Source organism: Enhydra lutris, unplaced genomic scaffold (genome assembly GCF_002288905.1).
Source record: "Enhydra lutris kenyoni isolate GAN:26980312 unplaced genomic scaffold, ASM228890v2 scaffoldscaffold4, whole genome shotgun sequence".
NCBI classification, from domain to species: Eukaryota; Metazoa; Chordata; class Mammalia; order Carnivora; family Mustelidae; genus Enhydra; species Enhydra lutris.
In genome coordinates this window covers 1,543,525-1,560,118 of record NW_019154088.1, presented here as the reverse complement: position 1 = coordinate 1,560,118, position 16,594 = coordinate 1,543,525, and the positions used below count along the sequence as shown (strand labels likewise).

Below are 16,594 nucleotides of genomic sequence, written 5' to 3'. Positions count from 1 at the left end.
ATTCAGTATGTCCTCTAAAATAACCTAGAGAGAAGGATAGATTGTCAGTTAGTGGCACTGGAAAGGGTACTTAATTTTTAGAATTCAGTTGAAATTTAATTTCATTGAAAGTTGTTTCATTGAAAATGAGCATTTATATCTGAAAGTGAAAATATAACTGGGAAGACAAATCTTGGCAAAATATTCATGCCATTATGCCTTTTAAAAGAAGCTAAATGTCTAAGACTGGCTTTCCAAAAAGCAAAGTTAGAGATGGGATTTTCATGTAAATGATTTATTGAGAGGGTGCTCTTGTAAGAGGTGAGTGAGGAAAGCAATACAGCTAAAGAAAATGCTAAAAAAAAATAATAAGAAGAAGAAGTTGTGGTGTCATCTGGAAATTAGCTTCAGTCCACCGCTGCAGTAAAAAGCATCTGAGTGGGGTACTACCAATAACCATTACACAAAATAACTAAAATTTAAGTCATCTATTTAAGAAAATTGTAGTGAGCAGGTATCAAATCCAGAGCAACTGACATGGTACGAAATTACAGTTTCATTGTATTATGCATAATGATTCCTTCAAACCTCAGTTGAATCTCTTTTATAAAATATCATAAAACTATTTTATTACTATAAAATATGTGTTAGAACAATCTGTTGGAGATAAGTTATAGAAAGCCTTATACTATCTTGGCATGATAATTCAAATGCAAAATCAGGCACATAATTTATTATTAAGATCACAATGAAATGAAATGCATTTAGTGAACTAAATGTATTAGAAAAAAATTTGGAGAGTTGTCTGAGAAAGGGATTAACCAAAGAGGAAGATAACTCCGACTCAGAGTCTAATGTGAAATCTGAATGATAGCAAATATATAACCAAAATATAATAAATATTCAAATTTATCAATATAAGATATTTGTGTTCATTTACAGTTGACTTTTGAACAACACAGGTGTTATGAACAACCCAGGTGAACTGTGCGGGGTTTTTTTATATGCTGATTTTTTTCAGTAGGTACAGTACTGTGAATATATTTTTTCTTATGACTTTTTAAATAATGTTTTCCTTTTTCTAGCTTCATTGTGGTAATTCAATATATAATACATATGCAAAATATTTTTGTTGTCAGTAGTGCTTTTTGGTCAACAGTAGGCTATTACTTGTTAAATTTTGGATTCAAAAGTTGTACACAAATTTTTGACTCCATTTTTCAAGGGTCAGCTATATATTCATGGATGCTAGGAAATCCCTAGGTTTGCAAATAATGCCATACAAGTTTGAAATATCTATGTGTCATTTCTAGGATGTAAATAAATTGTAGACTTATGGAAGTAAAGTACATCTTTGACTGTTAGCACTGAGTGAGCACAAAGATAAAATTTCAGAGATCATCAGTTATATACCTCTAAATATAATATGTAAATATTTATAATTTCTTTTTTAAAAGATTTTATTTATTTATTTATTTATTTGACAGACAGAGATCACAAGCAGGCAAAGAGGCAGGCAGAGACAGAGAGAGAGGGAAGCAGGCTCCCCGCTAAGCAGAGAGCCCAATGCAGGGTTTGATCCCAGGATCCTGGGATCATGACCTGAGCCGAAGGCAGAGGCTTTAGCCCACCAAGCCACCCAGGCACCCCAATAAATATTTATAATTTCTTATTTTGTACAAATACTATGTAAGTATAATAATGACATTGTCTATATTCATCCTTAAGTACACTGAGTCCTTTTCTCATTGGATGATAAAAAGATAATTTTATATCTCTCTTCTCCTTTTACTATTTCTTTCCCCTTCCTTTTTTTTTTTTTTTTCACTTTTTAATGTGTCTCTTCCTTTTTTACCCTTGAAATCTTAAGGGTGGTGCCAAAGAGAGCAGGTGAGTAGTGAAAACCATTACCTCATCATAAGCACTAATTTCCCCTTTCCTTGTGCTGAGAACTCAGAAGCATAGGATAGAAATGAAGAAGATATTCCTAAAGAATTAGGCAAAGCACTCATTTGCTGGGGAAAAGGGGAAATGTGTTAGTATTCTCGTAACTTATAAATAAACATATCTTCCATAGTAGGGATTTGATTTCTAAAGAAAGTATCCTGATATTACACCTAATACATTTATGTCCCCTGAGAAACTTGATCAATTTGAACTTCATGTTGACACTTAATTTTTCAAAAGACAAATCCCTTTCTGGGATTAGTTGTCAATAACTAATTCTTTGTGTGTTGTAATAAATGATATAGAAGATAGCTAATAGCAATATGTACATTGCTAGGGAACAATTTACCAATAAAAAATCCTACTGTTTTTTAATGAGTTTTGAAATTAAAATTCCATAATATTGGTGCATTAATTATAAACATGTTAATATTTATCCAGTAATTAGGACAATTAGTAGAGTGACTATGGACTTTTTAATCAGTCTGATCTGATCTGAAATCTAACTGTAATACTTGTTGACCTTGTGACCTTGAACTAAACTTATTTTTATTTCCATTTCCCCCATCTGTGAAAAGAGAGCACTCAATCTAATAATAGACATGTTATGATGAAGAGTCAGAAAATATACAGAAAGCACTTAAAATTTTGGGGTACTCAGTGCATGATTAATAAATACTAGTTTTTTTTTTCTCTTTTTTGTTCATTAAAGTACAACTTAAAGCAGTACAATGTCCAGAGCTTACTGGACAATCTTAGTGAATAGCCAGTGACTTTATGTCAATAAAATACATGGTACCACCTTTTTTTTTTTTTATGTTAGTTACCGTATGGTACCACCTTTTAAAAAAAAAATAACTGCCTCTTAACATTTTTTCTTTTTTTTAAATTTTTAATTTCTTTTCAGCGTAACCGTATTCATTGTTTTTGCACCACACCCAGTGTTCCATGCCATCTGTGCCCTCCCTAATCCCCACCACCTGGTTCCCCCAACCTCCCAACCCCTGCCCCTTCAAAACCCTCAGATTGTTTTTCAGAGTTCATAGTCTCTCATGGTTCACCTCCCCTTTCAATTTCCCTCAACTCCCTTCTCCTCTCCATCTCCCCTTGTCCTCCATGCTATTTGTTATGCTCCACAAATAAGTGAAACCATATGATAATTGACTCTCTCTGCTTGACTTATTTCACTCAGCATAATCTCTTCCAGTCCCGTCCATGTTGCTACAAAAGTTGGGTATTCATCCTTTCTGATGGAGGCATAATACTCCATAGTGAATATGGACCCCATCTTCCTTATCCAATCGTCCGTTGAAGGGCATCTTGGTTCTTTCCACAGTTTGGCGACTGTGGCCATTGCTGCTATAAACATTGGGGTACAGATGGCCCTTCTTTTCACTCCATCTGTATCTTTGGTGTAAATACCCAGTAGTGCAATTGCAGGGTCATAGGGAAGCTCTATTTTTAATTTCTTGAGGAATCTCCACACTGTTCTGATATGAACAGACACTTCTCCAATGAAGACATACAAATGGCTATCCGACACATGAAAACATGTTCATCATCACTAGCCATCAGGGAGATTCAAATTAACATTTTTTCTAAATTAACAAGCACACTCTTAGCAGGTTATACAGATGCAAAAGAAGTTCAGACCTGCTCTCTGCTTTCAGTAGCTTTGTATCTTTTTTACTTTTCACTTCTGCTTTTGTCTGAGAGGGGCTATTCACATTTTAAGAAACCATACATGAGGCAGTAGCACATTTTATTAAAGCACCTTTGAAATTCTTAACTTTAACTTGGAGAATTTTCACAAAGGAAGTAATGATAATCTTGGGATTAGTAAAATTGAGAAATCAGGGAAAGGAGACAAATTGAGCTACTTATTTAGGAGTATTAAATATGGCAACACATTTTTCATGGTCTTCTAGTCTCAATGTTCATCCACTAAGATTTTTTAAACAATAATCATCCTAAAACTGAGATTCTCAACATTTATGTTTTTACGAGAGAAACTTGGACTCAAGTAATTTAATGAATTGCCTGAGATACACACTGGGTGAGGTGCACAGGGAGAAAGTCCAAGTTCCTTCTTCTAGCTTAAGATGCCTTCCTTTTCTTTCAGATTGTAGTTTTATCTTACTTCTCTAGTAACTGAATTATGTCATTTCTCACTGGATATATAACTGTTTTTACTTCTATGTTAAAAGTTATCTTAGCATATAATACTCTAACCGATATGAAAAACTTAATCCTCTTAAATGGCAAGATCCACTTGAGCCAAGATAGCTGGAAGTTGCTAATATCTAGTAGCCATCAAAGAACAGAGATCTAAAGCAGACCTGAGAACATCTCTGTGGGGTTGCATGATGGTGGTCTGTACACTTTTGTTAAAGGAACCATAGAAGCTCCCATAGGAATAGGATGGGAGGAGAAAAACTGTATTACCCTCTTTATTTTTTTAAAGAATTTATTTATTTATTTCACAGACAGAAATCACAAGGAGGCATAGAGGCAGGCAGAAAGAGAGAGGAGGAAGCAGGCTCCCTGCCGAGCAGAGATCCCGATGTGGGACTTGATCCCAGGACCCTGAGATCATGACCTGAGTCGAAGGCAGAGGCTTAACCCACTGAGCCACCCAGGCACCCCTGTATTACCCTCTTTAAAGGTCAGAAGTTAAACAAACCACACTCAAGTTGCCATGGGTGGACATGGGCAATACAGATACGTATAGATATTTTAAAAATTAAAGAAGAGAGTCACAGGGAACACGAAATAGCTTACCAAACACGAATTTTTTCTAAGACTAGATTGCTTTTTCCTCTTATCTTCTGATGTATGCTTGAGATGACATCCACAGTTGGGTGGAGACAGTATCTGTAGAAGCACTTCCCCTCAGCCTGACATATATTCATCACTAGAAGAATCCCTTGGGTGAAATTTTCCTATTCTGTATTCTGGGTAGGACAAGAATTATGAAAATAATTTCTGTTAGACATCTCTTGGGAATAACCTTTCCATATTCTAGAAATCAGAACAAGGAGATAAGAAAAATCACATATAAAGCAGCTATGCATTAAACATTAGTGAAGTTTTAAATTTTTATCATTTAACATATAAGTACCAAAAAGATGTCTTCTGCAATCTTATTCTCTAATAGATTTATGTCATCAAATTCAGTTAAGGTTTTAGTGCTAGTTGCAAGGGAAGTCATATCTTGACCAGTGTGTTCTATAACCACCATCATGGGGGGCTGCAAGTTGAGTAGATATCTGTACCCACTGGCCAAATCTTTAAGTTAATTTAGAGGCCTTAAGTAGGTTCAGCCATGTATACTGTCCAGACAGTGTCAACACCACATCACTCTCTAAAGGCTGTATCCTTCAGGCAGCTTCTGGGAGCAGGGTAGGCAAGTAGAATGCACATTCCAAGGACAGGGTAGGTGGTGAGAAACCTCCAATTGTCCCGGTCCAGCTCATGGGTGAACTGGTGGTCACATCCTCTGTATGACCTCCCCCTCCAATTTACTGATTATATTTTTAAAAATTATTTCTCCTTGCAACTCTTTCAGTTTTTGCTTTAAATTCTGTTATCAGGGACATAAATAATTAAATCGTTACTACTTCTTGATTAATTGATTTCTTTCTCAATATGAAATGACTTTTTTTAAAAAAGATTTTGTTTATTTGAGAAAGAGAATACATGCAAGAGCCTAAGTGGGGGAGGGGCAAAAGGAGAGAGGGAGAAGCAGATTCCCTGCTGAGCAGGGGGCCTGGGTGGCAGGGGTAAGTAGCCTCAATCCCAGGATTCTGGGATCTTGACCTGAGCCTACAGGAGACATTGAACCGACTGAGCCACCCAAGCACCCCATGAAATGACATTCTTATCCCTGGTATTATTCTTTGCTCTGAAATGTACTTTGATATTAAAATGGCCTCTGATGATTTCTTTTGATCTGTGTTCATATATCTTTTTCTATATTTTTCTGTCCTTTTAGTTTTTTTGCTTTTTTTAAAATAGCTTTTTTCTTTAGAATAGTTTTAGATTTATAGCAAAATTTAGTGGAACATACAAAGAGTTTTCATATACCTCCTGAGCGCCCCCCATATGCACAACTTCCCTCATGGTCAACATTTGATACCACAGTGATACATCTTTCCAATCAGTGAACCCACACTGACATATCACTATCACTCAAAATCCATTGTTTATATCAGGGCTAACTTTTGATGTTGTATATAGTATAGGTTATGACAAATATATAATAACATGTATTCACCATTGTAGTATCATACAGAATAGTTTCACTGCCCTGAAATCATATGTGCTCTGCCTATTTACTTTCCCCTCTTTCTTAATCCCTGGCAACTACTAATTTTTTTCTTCAGTGTTCCAGAATTCATTGTTTATGTATCACACCCAGTGCTCCAGGCAATATATGTCCTCCATAATACCCACTACCAGGCTTACCCAACCCCTCACTCACCTCCCCTCCAAAACCCTGTTTGTTTCTTAGAGTCCACAGTCTCTCATCTTTCGTCCTCCCCTCCAATTTTCCCCAACTCACTTCTCCGCTCCATCTCCCCATGTCTTCTGTGTTATTCCTTTGCTCCACAAATAAGCGAAACCATATGATAATTGACTCTTTCTGCTTGACTTATTTCACTTAGCATAATCTCTTCTAGTCCCGTCCATGTTGATACAAAAGTTGAGTATTCATCCTTTCTGTTGGAGGCGTAATACTCCATAGTATACAAGGACCACATCTTCTTTATCCATTGGTCTGTTGAAGGGTATCTTGGTTGTTTACACAGTTTGGCAACTGTGACCATTGCTGCTATAATCATTGGGGTACAGATGGCCCTTCTTTTCACTACATCTGTATCTTTGAGGTAAATACCCAATAGTGCAATCCCTGGCAACTAGTAATTTTATGGATTGCATAGTTTGACCTTTTCCAGAATGGCATATAGTTGGAATAATACAACATACATTGGGTTTTTTCCCTTAGTAATATGCATTTCAGTTTCTTACATTTCTTTTTGTAGCCAGATAGCTTATTTCCTTTTAGCACTGAATAATATTTCATTGTCTGGACATACCATGGTCTATTTATCCATTCACCTTCTGAAGGTGATCTTCAGTATGGAGGTTTTTGTTCCAATGGATTTGGGTAAATGCTAAGCAGCACAGTTGGTGGACTGAATGGTAAGTGTTTAGTTTTGTAAGCAACTGCCAAATTGTCTTCCAAAGTAGATGTACCATTTTGGATTCCCATCAGGATTGGAGTCCCTGTTGTCCCATATCCTTGCCAGCATTTGATGTTATCAATGTTTTAAATTTAGTAATCCCAATAAGTTTATAGTGGATCTCGTTTTAATTTTTAATTCTTTGATGATACATGATGCTGAACATCTTTTCACATACTTATTTGTCATCTGTATATATTCTTTTTTTTTTTAAGATTTTATTTATTTATGACAAAGAGATAGCAAGAGAGGGAACACAAGCACAGGGCAGCTGGAGAGGGAGAAGAAGGCTCCCTGCTGAGCAGGGAACCGATATGGGGCTTGATCCCAGGACCCTGGGATCATATCCTGAGCCAAAGGCACACGCTTAACTGACTGAGCCACCCAGGCACCCCTATATTCTTTAGTGAGGTTTTTAATCAGGTGTCTTGATGATTTTTTTTAAATCAGGTTGTTTCTTTGTTGTTGAGTTTAAAGAGATCTTTGAGTATACTGGATAGCAACACTTTATCAGATAGGTCTCTTGTAAATATTTTTTCCCAGTGTGGCTTTTCTTCTCATTCTCTTGGCATTGTCATTTGCAGAGAAAATATTCTAAATTTCCACGCAGTACAGCTTGTCAGTTATTTCTTTCATGGATTGTGCCTTTGGTGGTGTATTTTAAAAGTCACTGCCACACACAAGGTCATCTAGACTTTTTCCTATGTTATCTTCTAAGAGATTTATATTTTTCACTTCACAAAAGGTCTATGATCCTTTTGGGTTAAATTTTGTGAAAAGTGTAAGGTGTATGTTGGTTTCTCTTTTTCTTTTCTTTTCTTCTTCTTCTTCTTCTTCTTCTTCTTCTTCTTCTTCTTCTTCTTCTCCTTCTTCTCTCTCTCTCTCTCTCTCTCTATTTTTTGGCACGTGGATGTCCAGTTGTTCAAGTAGCATTTGTGGAAAAGACTCTCTTTGCTCCCCTGCATTACCTTTGCTCCTTTCAAAGATCAGTTGCCTAAATTTATGTGAGTCTATTTCTGGACCTTCTATCTCATCCCATTGATATATGTCAATACCACATTATCTTTGTTACTGTAGCTTTATAGTTAAGTTCTGAACTTGAGTAGTGTCTGTTCTTTGACTTTGTTCTCCTCCTTCATCCTCACAGATTTAATCTATGTCTTTACATTTAAAATGTGTTTCTGCTCTGTAGTATGTAGTTTAATGTGCATTGGTAAGAAGTATTGGTCTATAGTTTTTTATTTATTTATTTATTTTTTAAATTTTGTTCTGTCTTTGTCTGCCTTTAGTATCAGGGTAAAATTGCCCTCATAGAATGAGTTGTGAAATGTTTCCTATTTCTCCATTTCTTGGAAGAGTTTTTGAGGAATTGGTCCTATTTCTTTAAAAATTTGGCAGAATTTGCTAATGAAGCCATCAGAACCTGGAGTTTTCCTTTGGGAAGTTTAAAAAAAACACTAACAATGTCTATTTCTTATATGTCTCTTTAGATTTTCTATTATTGTATATTTTTAGGCATTTGTCCCTTTCATATGAGTTATTTAATTTGTTGGTACGTAGTTTTCCATAGTATTCCTTTAATATATATATATTTTTTGTTTTTGTAGGATCATTAGCGATGTTTCCACTGTGACCCTGATCATTTCAAATAGTAGGCCCCGGACATAGATTTTTTGCATTGCTCTCCAAATAAAATCACCTTCCCCAGGCAGGGCTTCCATGCTTCTCTTTTCTGCAATGTTCACCTGGGCAGATCTCCACACCATGGGCAGATCTCCACACTGTGGAGCCAGAGCCAAGTTGGGGAGATGGGAGCCGTCAGTTATCATGGCCAGCCTTAGTACCACCTGGGATATAATCTCTTTGTCTCAGTTCTGGAGCTTGGAGGGATAATGGGAGCTGCTTTTCCTTATGGGATGCAGCACCTATGTAGCAGAGAACTTTCACAGCAGAGAGCTGGGAGAAATAAGCACAGACTCTGGCTTAATGTCAGAGACTTCCTCTTTTATTACTGAGATTCTTGAATAAATATTTCTCAATTTGTTGTATGCCCTCTGGTCATTTTCCTTAGACTTGAAAAAGTTTAAAGGTTTTCTTTTGTTTTGGGTACTTTTGTCTGAAAACTTTTTCCAGTTTTTTTTTTTTTTTAAAGTGGGTATCTATTTTTTTTTTTTTTTTTCATTTCTTTTTTTTTAATTTTTTAATAAATATATAATGTGTTTTTATCCCCAGGGGCATATCTATCTTTTTTGTTTTTTCAGCATAACAGTATTCATTGTTTTTGTACCACACCCAGTGCTCCATGCAGTCCGTGCCCTCTCTAATACCCACCACCTAGTTCCCCCAACCTCCCACCCCCCACCTCTTCAAACCCTTCAGAGTCCATAGTCTCTCATTTTTCACCTCCCCTTCCAATTTCCCCTGCCTTCTCCTAACTCTCCATGTCCTCCATGCTATTTGTTATGCTCCACAAATAAGTTTTATTGTTGTTTCTCTTGGAAGATGATTTTCAAATCCTATTTTATTCCTTTTTATTGCTCAACATGTGGATATGTCACAGTTTGCTTATCCATTTATGTTTTTACAGATGTTGGTTATTATGAATTGAGCTTCTATCAACATTTGCAAAGTCTTTGTGTGGAATAGAGACAATATAATATTGTTGACCCTTAAACAAAGCAGGGATTGAGGGTGCTAACCCCTTGCATAGTCAAAAATCCATGTATAACTTTGAGTCTTCCAAAACCTAACAACTTGTAGCCTAGTGTTGACTGGAAGCCTTACCAATAACATAAAATGTTGATTAACATGTATCTTGTATGTCTTGTGCATTATATACTATATTCTTACAATAAAGTAAGCTAAACACAAGAAAATGCCATAAGGAAGAGAACATATATTTATAGTAGCGTACTGTATTTTTCAAAAGAAATTGGCATATAGGTGGGTCCAGGCAGTTCAAAGTCATGTTATTCAAGGGTCAGCTGTAATCAGTACATTTTAATGTGAATGTGCCGAAGAGCAGTGCCTGCAGAGTCTGGGATTCTTGCTAGGACCCCAGATCTTCATGTGCAGTTTCTTAGAGTTAGACTCATTTTCCTGTTACACAAATAGAACTTCAAAGTTGTTCTCACCTCTTGGCCAGTGCTCTTCAATTCATTACAGTATGAGCAAAGCTTGTCTAAAAAAGTTAGAAAATATGTAAAATCTTTGTGGTTCCTAGGCCATTTTTCCTGTCTTTCTCTACCTTTTCCCTGTCTGTTCTTAATATCTACCCCCATCAGGCCACCATTTCTGCAAGGGTTTGACCTCAGCTGGTTGTCATAGAAGAGAATAATTAAACTCATTCATGATATGATATGCATGACTGAAAACAAGCAAATATGTTACCATTTGTATTTTTGTATATTTAAATAATGAATTTATTAAAAGCAAGTGGTTTTATCACTAAAAGAATGAAAAAATATAGTGGAATTTCAGGTCCCGTGACAAGCTATACTGAGTGAAGATTTTGGGCAAGGGACTCTTTCAGGCCCCATTGAACACATCAGCAAATATGTCTACATTTGTGTGTGTGTGTGTGTGTGCATGTATGTTTTGTTTTGTTTCATTTTGAAGAAGATAAAGCCAGGGTGCCTGTGTGGCTCAGTGGGTTAAAGCCTCTGCCTTTGGCTCAGGTCATGATCCCAGGGTTCTGAGATGGAGCCCCGCCTCGGGCTCTCTGCTCAGCGGGGAGCCTGCTTCACCCCCCGCCCCCCTGCCTGCCTCTCTGCCTACTTGTGATTTCTGTCTGTCAAATAAATAAATAAAATCTTAAAAAAAAAAAGCCTACTTTTATTGATCCATCAACAGATAGACCTGTGATTTGGAAGGGACAGCAACGTTAATACAATGATCATCATTAACACAATTGAAACATAAAGGGGTCTGATATGTCTTTACAGTGACATGATGCCTTAATAAGTTAGGGAAATAGACTACTCACTAACTGCATTCTCATTTCATGTTCTTCATGAACTCTTCTCCTTTTTTGATGGACACCTTCAGCTCAGAGATGACTTTGGCTATCATCTTCTCTGGGAAAGGAAAGTGGTGCTGATGCCTAGATTCTTTTTGATGCCCTTTACCCCAGCAGTAATGGTGTGGAGAAATAGGGACACTCCATTTCTTGGGACTTAATAAACATTCGACAACTCCTTCCTTTCCATTCATTGCATCCACAAGGGAGAAGACATATTGGGCTCCAGCATACACCACAGACGGTGTGGTAGAGCCTGCTGCATCTGTGGCCTTTACTACCTTGGTGCTGGCCTCCTGGATCCTCCCAATGACAGCTGTCAGCTGGTCCTGGGGAAGGTCTATTTTTAGAGTGGTTGGGGGATGATGGTTTCTCAGCATGGCCACCAGTGATAGGAACACTGACTGGAATTGGATCCAAAACCCTTCAGTTCTATAATTAGTGTTGGTTCTGACAATGCCCAGGGTTGTCACCCCAAAGATTTTATTGGGGTTGTATGTTCCATGTTTCTTGAAAATGCTGTTGTGATTGGGATGGTGGAGTTAATCAGATTTGAAGTGGTGCAGATCATGGCCTCAGGGCAATGCTGGGCACAGGCAGTAATCAGGGTAGCCACAACTGTGGCATTGGTCTGTAACAGATATCCTGTGTCATGCCTGGTTTTCTCAAGACTCCTACTGGAATAACTACCATATCACAATGTTTCAGGCAGTCTGGCAACTGCTTAGGTTCAAGGTAGCCTTTCATAGTTGCTTTGGTCTCAATGTGGCTTTCATCTGATCTGTGGTACATGAGCAACATTGTAGACGTTCAGGAGGTTTACCAAGGGGATGTTCTTAAGGAGAAGTGAAAGGGGCTGCCCTATTCCTCCAAAAGTCCTAGCACAGCTACTTTATACACTGTTCTTGGCTCAGGTACTGAAGCTGCTGTGGGAGCAGCACGGGCAGGCCAGGCAAGGGCACAAACCTGCAGGTGAAGGAGCTGGTGGTAGGCAGGTGACACCAGAGACTGCCACACTGCACAGGGCCTCATGGCTCCACTCCACAATAGAACATAAGGAAATAATCTCTGAGAAATTTGGAATTTATCAGAAATACATTTTGAGACAGTTTGACCATTGTATAATAGACTTACCTATTATAAACATTGTCTTGTTCTCAACTTGACATCATTAAAGTTAAATAAAACATTTGGTTATTGTGTTATTCGCATTATTAGTTTTCATTGAGTGAATAGACAGGGTTATTTTCCTATTTCCTTTGTCTCTGTAACCACATTTGCTGCCATTACCATAAATTTCTTCCTCATGATTTCAAGTTTTTTTGTAATCATTAAATTCTGGTTTTTGTGATTGTGGTTATATGATATGTAAATTGGAGAAAAATGTCTAAAGATACCTGTTGATCTTCTTTTGTTGTCAAGACTCTACTTGTGTCTACATTAGACTTGTTGAAAAGATAAAACACAACTTCTTGGGGTACCTAGGTGGCTCAGTTAAGCACCTTTGATTTAAGGTCTGGTCATGATCTCAGGATCCTGAGAGCAAGCCCTGTCTTGGACTTTGCACTTAGTGGGAAGTCTGCTTCAGAATTCTCTCTCCCCATCTGCCCTTCCCCTGCCCTCCTCTCTCTCTCTCTCTCAAACAAACAAAACTTCTTATAGCCGCTTTTTTTTTTTTTTTAATTTCATGTGTCAACGCATGTTTTACAGAGAGGACTAATGACAAGTTGTGAATGAATCTATTCAAATTCACAGCTACAGAAACTCCACTGAACTGTGTCTTATCAATGGGAATTAGTAGTGATGTGATGATATCCAAATGTTTTACATTAGTTTCCTGGAGAATGGTAACATGCAAAATGTAATTTATTATTTAATATCATATTATAAATTCAGTTTACTCTTAAGGAAGCTATGGGTATATCCTGAATTTGGTAACTTTTTTTTTTTTTTTTTTTTGAGTCAGGGACATAGATTCTGAAACTGAGAAATTTTGGAGTGAGAAGATGAAAATAAATTTTAATGATATTAGGAGCCTTAAAAGTATCTATGAAAACTCATTTTGGAGGCACAAGAAAAATGAGTGTACTGTGGCAGTATATCCATAGATACTGAAACACATAGTTACTGTTTTCTTAGGAAGCACCACGTGTAAGTGCTGACTCAGACATTAAAATTATTGAGGAGACAGAGAACCAACCTTGGGTGCACAGTAAGTGCCAAATCATTCTGACTATACAGAAAAATGTGGTAGACTTTCTGGAGATTTGCCTTATTTTCCCTTTCAACCAATGCCATTCTAATACCCAAATGAAGCATATATTTGATATATCTTAAACAGGTGGGTTTTTTTAAGGTTTTATTGATTTATTTGTCATAGAGAGAGAGAAAGTGAGCAAGCACAAGCAGGAGGAGCAGCAGGCAGAGAGAGAAGCAGGTTCCCCGCTGAGCAGGGAGCCAGATGTGAGACTCCATCTCAGGACCTGAGGATCACGACCTGAGCCAAAGGCAGACACTTAACAGACTGAGCCACCCAGGCATCCCTACAAGTGAATTTTTAATGAACAATTTTTATAATTAGTTGGAATCATATAAAATATATAAAGCCATTAATTTATTTTGTTGTTGTTGGTACTAGATTCAAAATATCCTTGAAGGTCTGACTTTTTTAAGTCTTATATACTCTGTATCATATCAATAACAGTTTTTAAAAGATCTAAAGTTTCCTTTAAAAATTAAATTTTAATCTAACTATTCTCTCTTGAACTCACAACATCATGACAGAATATCTTCATGGCTGTCTTCATTTCTTTGTTTCACAGTGTAGATAATTAGGTTCAAGATGGGGTAACAGTGGTGTAAAATACAGCAAGGAACTTATCCACAGAGTGGTTGCTGAAGGGACAGATACAGGTGAAGATACATGGGCCAAGAAAGAATTACCACTGTGATGTGATCAAAGTGGAATGAGCTTTGGATTTCTGGTAGAAGAGTGACTCTTAGTGGTTATGAGGAACAGACTGTAGGAGGTAAGCAAAATCATGAACCGGCTCAGAGAGATCATCCCACTGCTGGCAACAATGACAATCTGTAGGTATCTATGCAGGCAAGCTTAGTAACCAGAGGGAGATCACAGGAAATGCTGTCCACCACATTGGGGCCACAGAAAGGCAAATTCACAACAGAGTATCTGAAGCCCTAAATGAAGACCTAGAATCATGAGGTGACTACCAGCAGAACATACACCTTCCTGCTCATGATGGTTGTGCAATGTAGGGGTTTACAAACAGCCGCATATCTGTCATGTGCCATGAAGACCAAAAGTTCCATTTCAGTTCTACCCAGTAAGTGAAGGAGAAGGATCCAGCAAAGGGAGTGGTCTTATTTCATCATTTAAATGAAAAAAAAGCAAGTTACAATGCACTTTGTATAATATAATCTTACTTTGTAGACATTAAGGGTAATTAGAAATATTTACATATAGAATTATTATAAAATATAAATATAAATATAAATATAAATAAATAAAATAAAATATAACAACAATTAACACAGATATATTGGTTGACACTTTTTTTGTATGTGTCCCATATTACCTGTCTATACTCCCTTACCCTAACTGGCTATCATAGAGGATCCACTTCAAGTGTGGCTGTGCACAGTGACTTCCCTTCTGAAGAGTCTTGGTTCTGCCAACTAGCATGTGCACTTCAAAACAAGTATCTGTGGCAATTCAAAATCATTAAAAAATGCTTTTTATAATTCACTACTTTATTTTTTAATTTTTTTCCATTTTATTTTATTTATTTTCAGTGTTCCAGCATTCATTTTCTTATGCACCACACCCTGTGCTCCATGCATGCAATATGTGCCCTCCATAATACCCACTACGAGGTTCACCCAACCCGCATCCCCCTCCCCTCCAAAACCCTCAGTTTGTTTCTCAGAGCCCACAGTCTCTCATCTTTCATCTCCCCCTCCAATTTCCCCCAACTCATTTCTCCGCTCCATCTCCCCATGTCCTCTGTGTTATTCTTTATGCTCCACAAGTAAGTGAAACCATATGATAATTGACTCTCTCTGCCTGACTTATTTCACTCAGCATAATCTCCTCCAGTCCTGTCCATGTTGCTATAAAAGTTGGGTATTCATCCTTTCTGATGGAGGCATAATACTCCATAGTATATACGGACCATATCTTTTTTTATCCATTCGTCTGTCGAAGGGCATCTTGGTTCTCTATCCACAGTTTGGCGACTGTGGCCATTGCTGCTATGAACATTGGGGTGCAGATGGCCCTTCTTTTCACTACATCAGTATCTTTGGGGTAAATATTCAGTAGTGCAATTGCAGAGTCATAGGGTAGCTCTATTTTTAATTTCTTAAGGATTCTCCACACTGTTTTCCAAAGTGGCTGCACCAACTTGCGTTCCCACCAACAGTGTAAGAGGATTCCCCTTTCTCCACATCCTCTCCAACACATGTTGTTTACTGTCGTGTTAATTCTGGCCATTCTTTTTTAAGATTTTATTTATTTATTTGACAGAGAGAGAGAGATCACAAGTAGGCAGAGAGGCAGGCAGAGAGGGGGAAGCAGGGCTCGATCCCAGGACCCCAAGCTCATGAGCTGAGCCAAAGGCAGAGGCATAACCCACTGAACTACCCAGGCTCCCCAAATTTGGTGATTCTAATTGGTGTAAGGTGGTATCTCAGTGTGGGTTTGATTTGATTCTCCCTGATGGCTATGATGATGAAAATTTTTTCATGTGTCTGTTAGACACTTGTTTGTCTTCTTTGGAGAAGTGTCTGTTTATGTCTTCTGCCCATTTTTTGACATGATTATTCATTTTTTGTGTGTTGAGTTTGAGGAGTTCTTTATAACTTGGATATCAGCCGTTTGTCTGTAGTGTCATTTGTGAATATCTCCTCCCATTCCATGGGTTGCCTCTTTGTTGACTGTTTCCTTTGCTGTGCAGATGTTTTAGATCTTGATGAAGTCCCAAAGATTCATTTTTGCTTTTGCTTCCTTTGCCTTTGGAGACATATCTTGAAAGAAGTTGCTGTGGCCGATGTCGAAGTATATAATCCACTTCTTTAAAATACAATTTTTTTCTCTCTGATATAATGTGATTGTGAAACCCTAACTAGTATTTTAATTAAGATTCCACCTAAAACAACTCAGTGTACCCATTTTTTTTTTTTTTTTGCCTCACTTTATTATATTCTTACACACCAGGATTTCTCACACCTTTAGCATTTGGGGCTGAATAATTCTTGGTTACAGGGGCTGTCTTTTACATTGTAAGGTACTTAATACTATCCCTAGTCTCTACTTGCTAGTTACCTGCAACTCCTCTTCACTGTGGCTACCAAAAATGTCTCCAGAGATTGCCAAATGTCCCAT

At 37.4% G+C, this 16,594-nt stretch overlaps 1 pseudogene; it reads right to left on the bottom strand.

The window, feature by feature from the left end:
- Positions 1-11,168: 11,168 nt before the first annotated feature.
- On the bottom strand, positions 11,169-16,594 carry LOC111159299 (annotated as a pseudogene).